The sequence below is a fragment of the Rhipicephalus microplus genome, chromosome 8, assembly GCF_043290135.1.
Source record: "Rhipicephalus microplus isolate Deutch F79 chromosome 8, USDA_Rmic, whole genome shotgun sequence".
NCBI lineage: Eukaryota > Metazoa > Arthropoda > Arachnida > Ixodida > Ixodidae > Rhipicephalus > Rhipicephalus microplus.
The window spans coordinates 73,882,798-73,898,007 of record NC_134707.1 but is presented as its reverse complement, the minus strand read 5'-3'; the positions used below and the strand labels follow the sequence as shown (position 1 = coordinate 73,898,007).

General features: G+C 44.6%; 1 long non-coding RNA gene across 1 annotated transcript in view; it reads left to right on the top strand.

Moving 5' to 3' along the window:
• Positions 1–14,617, top strand: part of LOC142768609 (uncharacterized) — a 90,702-nt gene extending 76,085 nt beyond the window's left edge. The window contains exon 4 of the long non-coding RNA XR_012885357.1: positions 14,492–14,617. This is a non-coding gene — a long non-coding RNA (uncharacterized LOC142768609). The remainder of the gene's footprint in view (positions 1–14,491) is intronic.
• The last annotated feature ends 593 nt before the right edge of the window (positions 14,618–15,210 follow it).

Genomic DNA, 15,210 nt, shown 5'->3' with positions numbered 1-15,210 from the left:
GTGCTTGAAGGGGCAAACCAATTCTATAACGTCAGATTGATTGATATGTGGGGTTGAACATCTCAACACACCCATATGAGTATGAGAGACGCCGTAGTCAAGGGCTCCGGAAATTTCGACCACCTGGGGTTCTCTAAGGTACACCCGAGTTTAAACACACGGGACTACAACATTTCTGCCTCCATCGGAAATGCAGCCATCGCAGCCGGGATTTGATCCCGCGACCTACGTGTCAGTAGCCGAGAACCTTAGCCACTAGACCATTTCGGCGAGGCCTATGTTGTCAGATGCATACGGCTACTTTTTTTTATTGGCCTTAAGAGAGCCTCAGAATAGAAGACTGATCAGAGAGAGGTGTTTGCGTGTTTAGTGATTGTAACGCTGACAGAGTGCCTGGTTGTTCATTTATTTCGTTTCTTATCACTTTGAAATTGTAGTTAAAATAAGATTCCCGTTGTTCCCGTTCTCTGAATATTCAAAAATGATTTTCCGATTGTGTAACCTTGACGTCATCAAACCTTTGGTCTTTGAAGTGTGCTTTGAAAGTGGAAGGCATGGCAGGAAACGTACATGTGCCCGATGGTTGTTGAATCTGATTCTAAACGGCGTGTGGGTCTGGCCCACGTATTGCATGTTACATACCCCACATTCCAGAAGGCATTAGGCATTGTCTGAGTTAGATTGTAGTGCCCCACTTATCCCGTGCATAAAATCCCGGTGCATGCTTTCCACTGCTGTCGTTGTTTGCCTGCATTTGCATACTTCGAATCTGCGTTTTCCGCAAGGGCGACAACCTCCTTGAGGTTTTATGCCTATGTGGTAATTTATTAAACTATCCTTTATACTTTTCGGCTACCTGTATTATACACAAGGAGAAGTGAAATTTTGGATAGCCATACGCTCTGTTCTAATACGTTAAAGTGTATTTTTAGGACCTTGTTTATGTTCGTTGGGTTGCTTGTGAAGGTTAATAGCAAATTTTTTTCGTGGTGCTGGTCGGCATCTTTACGATGGTTTAGAAGAGTGTGGTGGTCCAGATTTTCTGTTTTCTTTTTTGATGGCGTCATCCATGATAGCTGGTGGGTATTCTTCATCAAGGATTACTTGCGGATACGTGTACTGTTTCTGTGGAAGTCTTCAGTACGGGAGCCGATTCTTTGGCATCTGTCTGCTTGGGGATAAGTAATGCTGGTCTTGAAGTGCCACGGCTGGCAGCTTATAAGTGCATGTATTTTGTTTCTGTCCATATGTTTTCTGTAGACGCCTATTACCAAAGCACCATCTTCCATTCGAATAAGTAAATCAAGAAACCTTATATAAGTGTTAGATTAGGAGTGTGCAAAATAAATGCTGGGATGCGCTTGGTTAATTGCCTGTATCATTTTGAGGAGCTCGTTTTCTGAATGTGTCCATATCATGAATATGTCGTTTAGGTACCGTTTATACAATCAAGGTTTGATATCACAGGGTGAAAGAAAATTGGACTCTATGTGGTGCACGAATATGTTAGCGTAGTTTGGGGCCATTTGTGTACCCGTTGCAGTGATGCTGATTTAAAAGTAGTGCTGATTGTCAAATTCAAAGCAGTTCAGTTTGAGTACATGTCTCGGTAAGATTTCAATTACTTTTTCGCTTAGATATGTGCCAGTTTTGTAAGTGCTATACAATTCAACAAGTGCCTTTACACCATCGTCATGTGGGATATTTGTGTAGAGAGAACTAACGCACAATGTTACAGGGAATGCACTGTCTGGAATCGTAGGTTCCGTTATTTCTCGAAGGAAATTATTTGTGTCTCGCAAGAAGGACTCATGTGTGGGTGGTATGTCTTTGATTTAAGAGTCAATATAAATGAAAATAGGTTCAGTTACGTTCCCGTACTTGATATAATGGGTCTGCCAGGGTTTTCTCTTTTATGAATCTTAGGCAGCATGCAAAAGCGACCTGGCGCCGAATGTACCATAACATGTGCTTTTTGAAGCTTTGAATCAATAGCACCTTCACGTGTAGAATCTCTAGGGTTGTTATAGTGATCCCTACGTGCTCGGTGGTAGGGTCCAATTCGAGGTGTTTGCAGAATTGTTTGTCATTTAGTTGTCACTTGCCTTTCTCCATGTAATCTGAATCATTCAGAATAACAATGAGGTCTTGTTTGTCTGCTGGTGTGTTGACGAGATTTTCGCGGTTGCTCTAAGCGAGTGGTCATTCCTTTCTCGTCCTTGATAAGTCGTTCATACTTGCTTTGTGCACCTTGTACGCATGTATGACATTTTTCTGAACTGCGTCTATATAGAGATCCAGATGTCGATCTCTGTTGGTGTCTGGGGTCTCTTGGCATCCGGTTACCTCGCAAAAAGTGGGTTATCTTTTTGGGGTGTATAGAAGAAATATTCCTCCAATCGTAAATTTTGTGCGAAGCTGTCTAGGTCTTTCAGAAGCGTAAATTCATCGCACTTTCCATTGCTAGCGCAGAATGTAAGCCGGCGTGATAATACACTCAGTTCTTTTTTGCTAAGTTTCTTTATCTGGAAGGGTAATTACGTTTGGTTTTTTTGGGATGTGGTGAAAAATCCTTCTTGCGTTTTGTTGGCTTGGTATTTTTCATGTAAACAATAGTCGGTATAGCTTGTGCAGAACATTGCCTCGCGTAAACTTGTTTCTCTTAAGCGTTTCTATTTCCTCCTTTTTTTTTGCTCAGATACGTCGAGCTCTTTAGCCTCCCACCCCAAAGAGGAAAGTTATTTCTTGCATACCGCTCCTTGTCTGTCAGTGCTTTAGTCTTTTTCAGTGTTCAGTGGGAACCTTAGTTAGTTCCTGTGTGGCATCATCGAGAAGCGCGTTCCGCTGTTTCATTTCCCCTTTGGGGAAATAATGCATCGATGGTGTTAGCAACAAGCATAGCCCCTTCGGATCCGTACCTGCCAGTACATATTCTTGGAGGCTACGCATGTCAAGTTCGTGCCGTATTCGTTTGTCATCAAGCTTTCTGAGTTTAGGAAAATTTGACCTGTTCTATGGCCTAACTCATCTGAAACGGACGATATTTGCTAATTCGCACAGCCAGTATGTCACTTTGCACAGACGAGGTGCGTAAAACCACAGGGTACCCAGAGATCGCACCTGGTTTGGGTTTGAGCTCCGTCCAGCCGTGCCTCCCGTAACGAGCTGGCCTGTAGACGATCATCCTTGGCTGCTGCTGGTGGCTTGTTGGTCTTGCCTATTGCTAGGGGCTGGTTTTTGCTGCTTGAAGATTGTCCATTCTGCTTGCTGGTTGCTGTTGGTTGTGGTACAGCTGGCCATGGTTGTTGGTCTGCATTAACCTTCGCTGCCTTTTTTGGGGTGTCTCTCCCAGGCGGTGTCGACAGCTGTGGCACGCGTGATGTTCTTTAAGTCTTTCTCCTTTGTTCTTTGTTTCCCTTTTTCTTCTGTCCCCTTTTCTGAAGTCTTCACAAGTTATTAGAAGACACGGAAAATGTATAAATATTATCATGCCTTCAAAAAGACGGGGCAACGTCAAAACATTGGCTAAATAAACACTTGTTATGGGAATGTGAAAGCAAACCTACTTTGAGTATATATATATATATATATATATATATATATATATATATATATATATATATATTTATATATATATATATATATATATATATATATATATATATATATATATATATATATATATATATATATATATATTTATATATATATATATAGAAATATATATATATATATATATATAAAATAAGGGAAAGAAGTGTATACCTAAGGGCTCGTTTTTCCGTGTTTTAACACAATATTAATGAGATATAAGAGACAGTAATGCCAAGGAATGTACAAGGGAAGTTATTAAAACCAATATAATGTAAATAAGAAGCAAGAAAAGTGGATGAAAAAATTACCAACTGTGAGCAGGAATCGAACCTACGACCTTCGAATTACCTTGGAATACCTTCGAGTTACCTTCGAATATATATATATATATATATATATATATATATATATATATATATATATATATATATATATATATATATATATACATATATATATATATATATATATATATATATATATATATATATATATCATCAGCCTGACTAGGTCCACTGCAGGACAAAGGCCTGTCCCATGTTCCGCCAGTTAACTCGTTCCTGTGCTTGCTGCTGCCAATTTATACCCGCAAACTTCTTAATCTCATCTGCCCACCTCACCTTCTGTCTCCCCCTAACCCGCTTGCCTTCTCTGGGAATCTAGTTAGTTACCCTTAACGACCAGCGGTTATCGTGTCTACGTGCTACATGCCCGGCCCATGTCCATTTCTTCTTCTTGATTTCAGCTATGATATCCTTAACCCCCGTTTTTGCCCTAATTTACTCTGCTCTCTTCTTGTCTCTTAAGGTTACACCTACCATTTTTCTTTCCAGTGCTCGCTGCGTCGTCCTCAATTTAAGCTGAACCCTCTTTGTAAGTCTCCAGGTTTCTGCTCTGTAGCTAAGTACCGGCCAGATACACCTGTTATATATCTTTCTCTTGAGGGATAGTGGCAATCTACCTGTCATATTTTGAGAGTGCTTTACAACTGTCCTCCACCCCATTCTTATTCTTCTAGTTACTTCAATCTCGTGGTTCGGCTCCACGGTTATTACCTGCCCTAAGTAGACATAGTCTTTCACAACTTGAAGTGCTCTATTGCCTATTCCGACGCGCGGCTCTTTTCCGAGGTTGTTGTACATTACTTTCGTTTTCTGCAGATTCATTTTAAGGCCCACCTTTCTGCTGTCCGTGTCTAACTCCGTAATCATGAGTTGCAATTCGCCCCCTGAGTTACTCATCAATGCATAGTCATCGGCGAAGCGCAGGGTACTAAGGTACTCTCCATTAACTCTTATCCCTAACCTTCCATTCTAGGCTTCTGAAAACCTCCTGTAAGCACGCAGTAAGTAAATAGCATTGGGGAGATTGTGTCCCCCTGCCTTACACCCTTCTTGATTGGTATTCTGTTGCTTTCTTCACCGCTGATATTTCTACTGAATCAAACGCCTTCTCGTAATCTATGAAGGCTATGTATAGTGGTTGGTTATATTCTGAGCATTTTTCTATTGCCTGACTGACAGTATGATCGTGGTCGATTGTTGAGTAGCCTGTTCGAAATCCTGCTTGTTCGTTTGTTTGCTTGAATTCTAATGTTTTCCTTACTCTGTTAGCAATTACCTTTGTAAATAGCTTGTATACTACAGAGAGCAAGCTAATCAGCCTGTAATTCTTCAAGTCCTTGTCATCTCCTTTTTTATGTATTAAAATGATGTTAGCGTTCTTCCAAGACTCTGGTACTCTTCCCGTCAGGAGACATTTCGTAAACAGGGTAGCTAGTTTTTCCAACACAATCTGTCCTCCATCTTTCCACAGATCGGATGTTACCTGATCCTCACCAGCAGCTTTGCCTCGTTGCATGCTTTCCAAAGCTTTCCTGACTTCTTCTATCATTACTGGTGGGGTTATCATCTGGTTTACTGCTAGTTCTTTTGTATAGAAGTCATGGTTATCCCGGCTACTGTACAGATCTCTGTAAAACTCCTCCGCTATTTTAACTATCCTATCCAAATTGGTAGTTATTTTGCCTTCTTAGTCCCTTAGTGCATGCATCAGATTTTTGCCTATCCTAAGTTTCCTCTTCACTGCTTTGACGTTTCCATCATTTTTCAGAGTGTGTTCAATTCTTTCCATGTTATATTTTTTTACATTGGATACCTTACACCAATTGTTCAACTTCAAAAGCTCTGCCAGTTATATTTTGTATGTTGTACTTGAGACTTTCATGATTAACTGTCTAACTACCCTGCCTCCAACTTCCACTGCACACTCCATAATGATACTCGTCAGATTATCATTCATTGTATCTATGCTAAGGTTGGTTTCCTCACTAAGAGCCGAGTACCTGTTCTGAAGCGAGACTGAATTCTTGTACTTTCCCTCTCAGTGCGAGCTCATTGATTCGCTTCTTGCGTATCAGTTTCTGTCGTTCCTTTCTAGGCGAATTCTAGGCGAAGTCTAGGCGAATTCGAGACAATACCATTCTATGGTTACTGCATCGTACGTTGCCAACCACTTCCACATCCTGCATGATGCCTGGGTGTGCACTCATTATAAAGTCCATTTCGTTCTTATTTTCGCCATTAGGGCTCCTCCATGTCCACTTTTGGTTTCCTCGTTTTCCGTAGAAAGTATTCAAAATCCGTAAATTATTGCGTTCTTCGAATTTTACTAGTACCTCTCCTCTGGCGTTTCTAGTACCGTTGCCATGATCTCCTACTGCCTACTTTAATGCAAAAGTAGGAACAAGTGGGCTGGAGCCTGCTTCTTCCATACTTTTGCATTGAAGTCTCCCATCAGTATTGTATTCGGTGTTTTTGCCTTACTCATTGCCGATTCCACGTCTTCATAGAAACTTTCAACTGAAGCGTCATCATGGCTGGATGTAGGCGCGTAAGCCTGTACCACCTTCATGTTGTATCTCTTATTCAGTTTAATTACGATACCTACCACCCTTTCATTAATGCCATTGCTCTATGTTGCCAGTTATGTTTCTGAGAATTAGGAACCCCACTCTCAGTTCTCTGTCAGCCAAGCCCCGATAGCAAAAGACGTGTCCATTCTGTAGCACCGTATAGGCCTCATCTGTCTTCCTAGCCTCACTGAGTCCTATTATATCCCATTTAACACCCTCTAGCTCCTCGAACAGTATAGCTAGACTTCCCTCACTAGAGAAGGTGCTAGCGTTAAACGTTGCCAAGTTCAGGTTCCAATGGCGGCCTGTCCGGATCCAGAGATTCTTAGCACCTACTTCTGCGTTGCAGATCTGACCGCCGCCGTGGTCATTTGCTTCGCAGCTGCTGGAGACTGAGGGCCGTGAGTTATTTGACGTATGCATGTGGGAAGTAGTGGCCAGATACTGCACCAGGGTGGCCAATCCTTCTCTGGTGAGGGAGTGCGTTCCCGGCAGTGGTTACCGGTGAGGCCGCACCCCAGGCCTCGTAATGCAGTTCCATCACCACGCGGATTTTTTTTTATCCGGTTGGGAACTGCGTGGCTCCGGGATTTGAACCACGGACCTTGTGCATGCGAGGCGGATGCTCTAACCGCTACGGCATCACTGCTACATATATATATATATATATATATATATATATATATATATATATATATATATATATATATATATATATATATATATATATATATATTGTAACGAACAAATACAGTGCCGGAAGCGAAAACAGCTATTTATTAATGGTGAACTTGTGCCCGTCAACTAAATACACAAGTGTTGTGAGCTCACTAGTCAAAACCTTGTCAACTTCTCTTGCATCTCACATCGAGCTCCTTCTCGAAAAAACCGCCGGCGTTCCTTGTCCAGCGCGTGATGTGGTGACACGTGCAGCCAGCGTTGCATGGCGCGTTTAGCTTGGCGTGTTTGGCTTGTCAGTTGGTGTGGCAGAACTCATAAGAGCAGGAAGCGGGCAAGACTTCGGTAGGTGCCTAACAACATGCGGCATTAGTTTCCCTCCCGAAACGCATCGTCCCTATGCGTACGATAACGTCGAACAGTTTTGTAAATGAGTATTTATCTGATGTTGAGCACATTTATCAGTTGTGTCGTTCAGTGCCTTTCGTAGTACGGTTTCATTCGTACTACATGTACGACTTTTGGGCGATTCCTGCGTCGGGTTGAGCACACTTGCCCTTCAGGAATTACTTTTTAGTTTAGTGTGCCTAACTGGCGAAGTACTTTGTAAGGGCCGAAATAGCGCCGCATCAGTTTTTCCGATAGGCCAGGTGCGTGTATAGGCGTCCACACCCACACTTTGTCTCTTGGGTTGTACTGTACGTCTCTCCGCTTCAGATTATAGCGACTTACATCAGAGCCTTGTTGCAAAATGATACGATGTCTTGCCAATCACCGTGCCTCTTCTGCCCTTTCTATGTAGTCGCGGATGTGTCGGTCACTTTCATTCGCATCGTTGACAGGTAACATCGCGTCTAAGGTCGTTGTGACCGTCCGACTATAAACAAGTTGAAATGGCGTGAAGTGTGTCGTTTCTTGTACTGCGGTATTATACGCAAATGTTGCATAAGGCAAAATACTGTCCCATGTCTGGTGCTCAACGTCCACATACATCGAGATCGTGTCGGCGAGAGTTCTATTGAGCCTTTCGGTTAATCCGTTTGTTTACGGATGGTATGCTGTAGTCCTGCTTTGTTCGGTGTGGATGAGCTTCATAACAGACTGCATCAAACGGGCAGTAAATGCTGTTCCTTTGTCTGTAATGACAACCTGTGGTGTGCCATGTCGTAGTACAATCTGAGTGACGAAAAACTGGGCTTCTTCATTCGCCGTTCCTTTCGCGAGAGGTGATGTCTCAGCATATCGAGTCATGTAGTCTGTTGCTACAACAATCCAGCGCCTTCCCGATGAACAGAGAGGAAATGGACAAAGCAAATTCATTCCCAATTGCTGAAATGACCCTTTTAGTGGCTCAATTTGTTGCAAGAGACCCGCTGGTTTCGCTGGTGGTATTTTACGTCTCTGGCAATCGCGGCATGACTTAACGTAATGGTGCACCGAATTCCTTAATTTCGGCCAATAATACTTCCGGCGAATTCTGGCCAAAGTGCGACTACTACCCATATGGCCAGCCGATGGGTCGTCATGACACGCTTCTATGATTTCTACTCGCAGTGATGATGGTACAAGAAGCAGAAACGTCTCACCGCTGTTTACGAAGTTGCGCTTGTATAGGACATCGTTCCGGAGGACATAGGATGTCAAACCACGGACGAAAACTCGGGGTACCTTGAATTGGTAACCCTTCAAGTATTGGTTAAACGGGCGTAGTTCCGAGTCCTCTCGCTGAAGACGAGCCATCTCCGACACATTCAGAACTCCAAGAAATGGGATGTCTTGTTCTTGGTCAGATGATAGCGACTCAACAGGTGCGCGAGACAGGCAATCCGCGTCATTGTGCTTGAGACCGGACTTGTAGACCACAGTGATGTCATGCTCCTGCAGACGCAGGCTCCATCTAGAAAGTCTTCCTGAACGGTCCTTGATGTTTGCCAGCCAACACAATGAATGATGATCACTGATTGCTCGAAACGGTCTGCCGAAGAGGTATGGGCGGAACTTGCTGATGGCCCATAGAACGGCGAGACACTCTTTCTCTGTCGCTAAATTATTAGACTCAGCATTCGATTGAGTGCGGCTCACGTAAGCAATGACCTTTTCTTCTCCATTCTGCCACTGAACGAGGATGGCACCGTGGCCAACGTTACTCGCGTTGGTATGATGTCTGTATCGGCCTCTTCGTCAAAATGGGCAAGTATTGGAGGAGAATGCAAACGGCGTCGCAACTCTGAGAAAGCCGCTTCTTGTTCCTCCCGCCAAGAGAATGGTACACTTTCTTTCGTTAGCCGTGTCAAAGGCTCAGCGACCTTAGCAAAGTTTTCAACAAAGTGCCTGTAGTAGGCACGTAGTCCCAGGAATCGTCTGACGGCCTTTTTGTCTTGCGGTTTTGGAAAATTTTCAACTGCTGCAATCTTTTCCGGGTCTAGGTGGACGCCTTTCGCACTAACTATGTGCCCGAGGAACCGAAGCTGACGAAATCCAAAGTGACACTTTTGCGGTTTGATGGTCAGTGCTGGCACGCGAATGGCATCCAGTACCATTCTCAGTCAGTGGATGTGCTGCTCGAAGGTAGCAGAAAAAACCACTACATCGTCGAGGTAGACGAGACACGATTGTCACTAGAGTCCGGAGAGCACAGTGTCCATCATCCTCTGAAAGGTAGTGGGAGCAGAGCACAAACCGAAAGGGAGCACTGTGAACTCGTACAGTCCGTCTGGAGTGACAAAAGCCGTCTTCTCGCGATCTCGTTCGTCCACCTCGATCTACCAGTATCCCCTTTTTAAGTCCAATGATGAAAAAAAGTGAGCATTGCGTAACTTATCCAAGGCATCATCGATCCGTGGAAATGGGTAAACATCACGCTTTGTGACTTGGTTCAGCTTTCTGTAGTCAACGCAAAACCGCAGAGTATTGTCCTCCGTTTTGACTAGCACTACCGGTGATGCCCACGGACTGCTGGATGGCTGGATTACATCATCGTTGAGCATTTCCTGCACTTGGTTCTTCATGGCTTCTCTTTCTTTTGGCGCTACTCGGTATGGGCGCTGATGCACAGGTCTCACGTGTTCTTCGACCACGATACGGTGCTTTGCGACGGAAGTACGTCCGACTTTCGACGATGTGGAGAAGCACTCGGTGAACTCTCTGATGAGGTCAGCAATCTGTTGCTTCTGAGATGACGAGAGCTCTCTGTCAATGTCTACTGACTGGAGTACGTTATCTACTGTCTCTGAAGCTTTATCAAGAGTGCAAACATCTGTGACTTGCATGTACTTATGCAGCGATGCTACGGATGTTCCCTTCGCAACATGCTGCAGCTCATTTCGAAAGTTAGTTATTAGGACATACGCACATCTATCACGAAGGCTCACCAGGCCTCTTCCCACGCATAGTCCTTTTTCTAGTAGCAGTCCGATGTTTCCGTCAGCTAATCCGTCACAGTCACGAAGAACTTCACTTCTCACAAGAACGGTCACACTGGAACGTGGTGGCACGGTTACATCTTCGTCCACAATGTGGAGAGGTAAAACGATTGGTTTCTCCGCATGACAGAAGGCGACGGCATTCTCCGTAGAAAACGAAATCGGGGACTCTTGCAAGTCAATGACTGCATTGTTTGTTTGCAAAAAGTCCATGCCTATTATCAGTTCCCGGGAGCACTCAGAAAGCACAATAAAGCTTCCGACATACACAAATCCCCTTATTCCTATCCTTGCGGTGCATAACCCCACGGGACTAACTAAGTGCCCTCCAGTGGTACGTATCTGAGGTCCCGTCCACTCAGTCATCACCTTCTTAAGCTTCTTTGCGAGAGCATTACTGACAACGCAATAGTCTGCACTAGTGTCTATTAGCGCAATGGCCTCGACGTCGTCGATCGTGACTAATATCTTGGAGGTAACATCGCTACTACTGCACTTGACCGTCGTTGCGTAACCGCCACCGTCCTGTCGGGCTAACAATGGAGAGTCTTCAGTTGTCAATATTTCAGCGGCCTCACATCCAGAGGTCGCTGGCTCTAGTTTTACCGCCACGGGATAGGTGAACGTGCTCTTCGGAGATTTGATGACGGACGTGGACTCGGCGACCGATAGCGCATCGGTGCTGTCGAACGCAACTTTCGTTGTTGCGTGTCTTTAGGTGAATAGCGTGAAGACAAGTATTCTTCGATTTTGTAGGGCCGTTCACCGTTCCGTGGGCATGGTGCATTGACTGGAAAACCACGCAGTCTCGCTCGACGATACTGGCACGCCCGGTAAAGGTGACCTGCTTCTCCGCAGTGGTAGCAAAGGGGCCGCCGGTATACAGTGCGCCATACATCGTTCTTACGTGGTCTTGCTTCCGGCATTGGTAGCGGCGTACTCGGAGAAAACGTCGGAGGCATCACAGCAGTCGCAGCCGTCCGATACATGCGTCCGAGGTCCTGTCTTACAGCTTGCGCGTACGACAGGACCTCGGACAGCTTGCGCGTACGACAACTGAGGCGGAGGCTCCTGTTGTGCGCGCTGTAGTACCTGATGTTGTGGTTGTAGAACCACTTGCCGCACTTCTTCGCGCACAACGTCGGCAAGTGAGGACATCGCTGGGTGAGCTTGAGTCATTTGTATTTTCTGGAGTTCTTCCCTTACGACAGCCCTCACTATTTCACGCAAGAGATGTTATTCGTGAGGGTTGTCGACGCCGCGCTAACAGAAGAGACACTTACGTCCCTGTTGTATTGGCGCGCGCTCTGCTGCAGGCTCTTTTCTATCATGGTCGCCTCTGATCTGAACTCAGCAAGAGAGCGCGGTGGATTACGCATCAGCCCTGCAAAAAGCTCCTCCTTCACTCCACGCATCGGGTGCCGCAACTTCTTTTCCTCAGCCATGTTCTGGTCGGCCCGGCGGAACAGTCGAGACATGTCTTCAATGTACATGGCGAAGCTCCCGTTGTCCGGTTGGTTTCGAGTCTGAAGAGTGGCCTCTGCCCTTTCTTTGCGGTCCGTGTTTGGGTAAGTAGCAAGAAACTCTTCGAAAGTCGTCCCACGATAATAAGGACGCTTCGTGGTTTTCGAACCACGTACGTGCAGATTCTTGCAGGGCCACGTAGACGTAGCGAAGTTTCCGGTCTTCGTTCCAACCGTTTAGTCTGGCAACATGTTCGAAACCGTCGAGCCAGTCCTCGGAATCCTCGAAAATATCACCGTGAAATACCTTTGGTATGCGGGGCGGGTCCATGACGATTTGCGATGGAAATGAAGTCACTTGGGTGGCCATTGCAGGGGCTCCGGAACTTACGTCCTCTACTGGTCTCGAAGAATCGAAGAGGGCACCAAACTCGGGCTGCTCACCTCGTAGGCGACGACTCGTTCGTTGGTGTACGGGAGTCAACTGCGCTGGCTCCGACCTTCGGAGTTCTCGGCTATGTTCCTTATGCTGAGATGGGCTTGCAATCATACCCCACACCTCCACCAGTTTTTAACGAACAAATACAGTGCCGGAAGCTAAAACAGCTATTTAATAATGGCGAACTTGTGCCCGTCAACTAAATACACAAAGGTTGTGAGCTCGCTAGTCAAAACCTCGTCAACTTCTCTTGTGTCTCGCCTCGAGCTCCTCCTCGAAAAAACCGCCAGCGTTCCTTGTCCGGCGCGTGATGTGGTGACACGTGCAGCCAGCGTTGCATGGTGCGTTTAGCTTGGCGCGTTTGCCTTGTCAGTTGGTGGGGCAGAATTCATAAGAGCAGGAAGCGGGACAAGGCTTTGGTAGGTGCCTAACAACATGCGGCAATATATATATATATATATATATATATATATATATATCATCATCAGCCTGACTACGTCCACTGCAGGACAAAGGCCTCTCCCATGTTCCGCCAGTTGACCCGGTCCTGTGCTTGACGCTGCCAATTTATACCCGCAAACTTCTTAATCTCATCTGCCCACCTAACCTTCTGTCTCCCCCTAACCCGTTTCCCTTCTCTGGGTATCCAGTCAGTTACCCTTAATGAAAAGTGGTTATCCTGTTTTCGCGCTACATGCCCGGCCCATGTCCATTTCTTCTTCTTTATTTTAACTATAATATCCTTAACCCCCATTTGTCCCCTAATCTATTGTGCTCTCTTCTTGTCTCTTAAGGTTACACCTACCATTTTTCTTTCCATTGCTCGCTGCGTCGTCCTCAATTTAAGCTGAACCTTCTTTGTAAGTCTCCAGGTTTCTGCTCCGTAGCTAAGTACCAGCAAGATACAGCTGTTATATACCTTCCTCTTGATGGATAGTGGCAATCTACCTGTCATAATTTCAGAGTGCTTGACGAATGTGCTCCACCCCATTCTTATTCTTCTAGTTACTTCAATCTCGTGGTTAGGTACTGCGGTTATTACCTGCCCTAAGCAGACATAGTCTTTTACAACTTCAAGTGCACATTTACCTATCTCGAAGCGCTGCTCCTTTCCGAGGTTGTTGTACATTACTTTCGTTTTCTACAGATTAATTTTCAGACCCACCTTTCTGCTCTCCTTGTCCAACTCCGTAATCATGAGTTTCAAATCGTCCCCTGAGTTACTCAGCAATGCAATGTCATCGGCGAAGCACAGGTTACTAAGGTATTCTCCATGAACTCTTATTCCTAACTGTTCCTATTCTAGGCTTCTGAAAAGCTCCTGTAAGCACGCGGTAAATAGCATTGGGGAGATTGTGTCCCCCTGCACAACACCCTTCTTGATTGGTATTCTGTTGCTTTCTTTATGAAACACTATGGTAGCAGTTGATGCCCTGTTGATTTCTTCCAGAATGTTTATATATATATATATATATATATATATATATATATATATATATATATATATATATATATATATGTACCGTTTGCGCCTGAAAGTTCTGCACATCAGTATGATGAAGCATCCTACTGCTCCCAGTATGTAAGAGTTGAAACATTTTTTAGAAGGTAGAAATAGCCCACTTCCCGTGTAGCTTTTCTTTGTGAAAGCCCTCAAACTTGAATTTGCCTAAAACTTGCGCCTGCCTATAAGTGCCTGTGTTTATGTGCAAAATACCAGAAAGAAATGTTCGTACATGCTAGCGTTTAAACAGCGTGATAAAATACCGCACCTGTTGTGACCACAGTCAAGGCTCCTTCATAACACAATCGTCCTTGTTTTAACACATATATACAGTTTTACTGTGCCACACTTACTCTTTTTCTTAATTTATATGTAACGTTTCGCTATTTTTGAATCCTAGAGGCTCTATCACTGAAAACCAAATGTATTTACGTGCTCTCTACAATTACGACGTCCTGTTGCTTTGCGAAAATGCAGGCACGTCCTATAAACGTCCCCGAGGCCTGTCTCAACCGTTCCACTGAAACATACAAAGCCAGATCCATGGATCCATCGAAACAGAAAAAATCGAGAAACAGAAATAAATTGAAGTTGTTTTTTTCAGCACCGTTTCTTCTGTCTTTGATTGATTTCTTTGTTTAAGGAAAATAGTCTTTCTCGGCGTAATTTAACAAAAAAATTTTGATCTGTCTGGGTGGCGCACGATTCAGTCACCCGGCGACAGCTTAAGTTGTTGTTCACCTCAAAGCCATCTGCATCTGGTGGCTGCATTCACACTTGTGAACACTGTCGATGACAAAACAAATATTACGATTATCTGAGTCACACCGCCAGTACGTTGTAATGAGGAAGTGTATTTCATTGAAAGAAGATACATGGATGCTTAGTTCTAAGGGCCTTAGTTTTTTTGGGGCTAAGCCAAAATGCGGTGTTATGAACATAGACGACAGTTTGGCTGCGTACCAGCGGCTCTGCATTCTATGAAAGCTTTCTTTTCTGAACACTAGTTTGAGATTACGGTGTTCTCTGAAGCAGTGCCTTCAGACAGAGCACTTTCGTCTTTCAATGACATTTCCAGCAAAGCAGGCAGAAATGTGGTCATTTTTTATGTTCAGTTCCTTTTCTAGAAGCAATATATGCTATTGACTATCTCAACTGAACCTTGTTACTTCGTATGGCTTCTTGTTTTAAAAAAA